Source organism: Arachis hypogaea, chromosome 3 (assembly GCF_003086295.3).
Source record: "Arachis hypogaea cultivar Tifrunner chromosome 3, arahy.Tifrunner.gnm2.J5K5, whole genome shotgun sequence".
Lineage (NCBI taxonomy): Eukaryota > Viridiplantae > Streptophyta > Magnoliopsida > Fabales > Fabaceae > Arachis > Arachis hypogaea.
The window spans coordinates 15,426,700-15,431,371 of NC_092038.1; the positions used below are offsets into that span (position 1 = coordinate 15,426,700).

The 4,672-nt window shown below is 43.5% G+C and overlaps 1 non-coding gene across 1 annotated transcript; it reads left to right on the plus strand.

The window, feature by feature from the left end:
• The first annotated feature begins 4,100 nt into the window (after positions 1–4,100).
• Positions 4,101–4,208, plus strand: LOC112793280 (small nucleolar RNA R71). The gene has a single exon (XR_003197981.1). It is a non-coding gene; the product is annotated as a small nucleolar RNA R71 (small nucleolar RNA).
• The last annotated feature ends 464 nt before the right edge of the window (positions 4,209–4,672 follow it).

A 4,672-nucleotide genomic window follows, 5' to 3' on the forward strand; every position in this document is an offset into this window, starting at 1 on the left:
CTTTTTTTTTTTTTTGAATAGTAATGCTTTTTCTTGCTTCAAGAATCATTGTAATGATTTTTCAGATCCTCAGTAACATGTCTCCTTTTTCATCATTCTTTCAAGAGCCAACATTCATGAACCACAAATTCAAGATACATATGCACTGTTTAAGCATACATTCAGAAGACAAAAATATTGCCACCACATCAAAATAATTAAACTGTTATAAAATTCAAAATTCATGCAATTCTTCCTTTTTCAATTAAGCACATTTTTATTCAAGAAAGGTGATGGATTCATAGGACATTCATAACTTTAAGGCATAGACACTAAGACACTAATGATCACAAGACACAAACATGGATAAACATAAGCATAAAATTCGAAAAACAGAGGAATAAAGAACAAGGAAATCAAGGAACGGGTCCACCTTAGTGATGGCGGCTCTTCCTTGCTCTTGAAGATCCTATGGAGTGCTTGAGCTCCTCAATGTCTCTTCCTTGTCTTTGTTGCTCCTCCTTCATGATTCTTTGATCTTCTCTAATCTCATGAAGGATGATGGAGTGTTCTTGATGCTCCACCCTTAGTTGTCCCATGTTGGAACTCAATTCTCCTAGGGAGGTGTTTAGTTGCTCCCAATAGTTTTGTGGAGGAAAGTGCACCCCTTGAGGAATCTCAGGGATCTCATGATGAGTGGGATCTCTTGTGTGCTCCATCCTCTTCTTAGTGATGGGCTTGTCCTCCTCAATGGGGGTGTCTCCATCTATGTCAACTCCAACTGAATAACAGAGGTGACAAATGAGATGAGGAAAGGCTAACCTTGCCAAGGTAGAGGACTTGTCCGCCACCCTATAGAGTTCTTGGGCTATAACCTCATGAACCTCTATTTCTTCTCCAATCATGATGCTATGGATCATGATAGCCCGGTCTATGGTAACTTCGGACCGGTTGCTAGTTGGAATGATTGAGCGTTGTATAAACTCTAACCATCCTCTAGCCACGGGTTTGAGGTCATGCCTTCTCAATTGAACCGGCTTTCCTCTTGAATCTTGCTTCCATTGGGCGCCCTCTTCACATATGACTGTGAGGACTTGGTCCAACCTTTGATCAAAGTTGACCCTTCTTGTGTAAGGATGTTCATCTCCTTGCATCATAGGCAAGTTGAACGCCACCCTCACACTCTCCGGACTAAAATCCAAGTATTTTCCCCGAACCATAGTAAGATAATTCTTGGGATTCGGGTTCACACTTTGGTCATGGTTCTTGGTGATCCATGCATTGGCATAGAACTCTTGAACCATCAAGATTCCGACTTGTTGAATGGGGTTGGTGAGAACTTCCCAACCTCTTCTTCGGATCTCATGTCGGATCTCCGGATATTCACCCTTTTTGAGTGAAAAAGGGACCTCGGGGATCACCTTCTTCAAGGCCACAACTTCATAGAAATGGTCTTGATGCACCCTTGAGATGAATCTCTCCATCTCCCATGACTCGGAGGTGGAAGCTTTTGCCTTCCCTTTCCTCTTTCTAGAGGTTTCTCCGGCCTTGGATGCCATAAATGGTTATGGAAAAACAAAAAGCAATGCTTTTACCACACCAAACTTAAAATGTTTTCTCGTCCTCGAGCAAAAGAAGAAAGATGAGAGTAGAAAAAGAAGAAATGAGGAAGAGGGAGATGGTGGTGTGTTCGGCCAAGGAGGGGGAGAAGTGGTGTTTAGGTTGTGTGAAAATGAAGGGTTGAAGAAGGGTATATATAGGAGAGAGGGGGGTAATGGTTCGGCCATTATGGGTGGGTTTGGGAGGGAAAGTGGTTTGAATTTGAAGGGTGAGGTTGGTGGGAATTTATGAAGGATGGATGTGAGTGGTGAAGAGAAAGATGGGATTTGATAGGTGAAGGGTTTTTGGGGAAGAGGTGTTGAGGTGATTGGTGAATGGGGGAAGAAGAGAGAGAGAGTGGTGGTGGGGTCCTGTGGGGTCCACAGATCCTGTGGTGTCAAGGAAAAGTCATCCCTGCACCAAATGGCATCAAAATTCACGTTTTGAGCCATTTCTGGCGTTAAACGCCGGGCTGGTGCCCATTCCTGGCGTTTAACGCCAGGTTCTTGCCCTTTCCTGGCGTTTAACGCCAGTCTGGTGCCCCTTTCTAGCGTTAAACGCCCAGAATGGTGCCAGACTGGGCGTTAAACGCCCAACTGCTAGGCTTACTGGCGTTTAAACGCCAGCAGCATCTTCCTCCAGGGTGTGCTGTTTTTCTTCCTGTTTTTCATTCTGTTTTTGCTTTTTTCATGGATTTTGTGACTTCTTATGATCATCAACCTACAAAAAAGATAAAATAACAAAAGAAAATAATTAAATATAAAACATTGGGTTGCCTCCCAACAAGCGCTTCTTTAATGTCATTAGCTTGACAGAGGGCTTCTCATGGAGCCTCAGAAATACTCAGAACCGTGTTGGAACCTCCCAACACCAAACTTAGAGTTTGAATGTGGGGGTTCAACACCAAACTTAGAGTTTGGTTGTGGCCTCCCAACACCAAACTTAGAGTTTGACTGTGGGGGCTCAGTTTGGCTCTGTTTTGAGAGAAGCTCTTCATGCTTCCTCTCCATGATGACAGAGGGATATCCTTGGGCCTTAAATACCAAGGATTCTTCATTCACTTGAATGATCAACTCTCCTCTATCAACATCAATCACAGCCTTTGCTGTGGCTAGGAAGGGTCTGCCAAGGATGATGGATTCATCCATGCTCTTCCCAGTCTCTAGGACTATGAAATCAGTAGGGATGTAATGGTCTTCAACTTTTACCAGAACATCCTCTACAAGTCCATAGGCTTGTTTTCTTGAGTTGTCTGCCATCTCTAGTGAGATTTTTGCAGCTTGCACCTCAAAGATCCCTAACTTCTCCATTACAGAGAGGGACATGAGGTTTACACTTGACCCTAAGTCACACAAGGCCTTCTTGAGGGTCATGGTGCCTATGGTACAAGGTATTGAAAACTTCCCAGGATCCTGTCTCTTTTGAGGCAGTTTCTGCCTAGACAAGTCATCCAGTTCTTTGGTGAGCAAAGGGGATTCATCCTCCCAAGTCTCATTTCCAAATAACTTGTCATTTAACTTCATGATTGCTCCAAGGCATTTAGCAACTTGCTCCTCAGTGACATACTCATCCTCTTCAGAGGAAGAATACTCATCAGAGCTCATGAATGGCAGAAGTAAGTCCAATGGAATCTCTATGGTCTCAGTTTGAGCCTCAGATTCCCATGGTTCCTCATTGGGGAACTCATTGGAGGCCAGTGGACGCCCAGTGAGGCCTTCCTCAGTGGCGTTTACTGCCTCTTCTCCCTCCCAGGATTCGGCCAAGTTGATGGCTTTGCACTCTCCTTTTGGATTTTCTTCTGTATTGCTTGGGAGAGTACTTGGAGGGAGTTCAGTAATTTTCTTGCTCAGCTGACCCATTTGTCCTTCCAAATTTCTGATGGAGGACCTTGTTTCAGTCATGAAACTTTGAGTGGTTTTGATCAGATCAGAGACCATAGTTGCTAAGTCAGAGGTATTCTGCTTAGAGCTCTCTGTCTGTTGCTGAGAAGATGATGGAAAAGGCTTGCCATTGCTAAACCTGTTTCTTCCACCATTATTGTTATTGAAACCTCGTTGAGGTCTCTGTTGATCCTTCCATGAAAGATTTGGATGATTCCTCCATGAAGGATTATAGGTGTTTCCATAGGGTTCTCCCATGTAATTCACCTCTTCCATTGAAGGGTTCTCAGGATCATAAGCTTCTTCCTCAGATGAAGCTTCTTTAGTACTGCTTGGTGCATTTTGCATTCCAGACAGACTTTGAGAAATCATATTGACTTGTTGAGTCAATATTTTGTTCTGAGCCAATATGGCATTCAGAGTGTCAATCTCAAGAACTCCTTTCTTCTGACTAGTCCCATTGTTCACAGGATTTCTTTCAGAAGTGTACATGAATTGGTTATTTGCAACCATTTCAATCAGTTCTTGAGCTTCAGTAGGCATCTTCTTCAGATGAAGAGATCCTCCAGAAGAGCTATCCAAAGACATCTTGGACAGTTCAGAGAGACCATCATAGAAAATACCTATGATGCTCCATTCAGAAAGCATATCAGTGGGACACTTTCTGGTTAATTGTTTGTATCTTTCCCAAGCTTCATAGAGGGATTCTCCTTCCTTCTGTCTGAAGGTTTGGACTTCCACTCTAAGCTTACTCAATTTTTGAGGTGGAAAGAACTTTGCCAAGAAGGCATTGACTAGCTTTTCCCAAGAGTCCAGGCTTTCTTTAGGTTGAGAGTCCAACCATGTTCTAGCTCTGTCTCTTACAGCAAAAGGGAATAGCATAAGTCTGTAGACCTCAGGGTCAACCCCATTAGTCTTAACAGTGTCACAGATTTGCAAGAACTCAGCTAAAAACTGACGAGGATCTTCCAATGGAAGTCCATGGAACTTGCAATTCTGTTGCATTAGAGAAACTAATTGAGGCTTAAGCTCAAAGTTGTTTGCTCCAATGGCAGGGATAGAGATGCTTCTCCCATAGAAGTCGGGAGTAGGTGCAGTAAAGTCACCCAGCACCTTCCTTGCGTTGTTGGCATTGTTGTTGTTTTCGGCTGCCATGAGTTCTTCTCCTTTGAAGAATTCGGTCAGGTGCTCTAAAGAGAGTTGTGCCTTGGCTT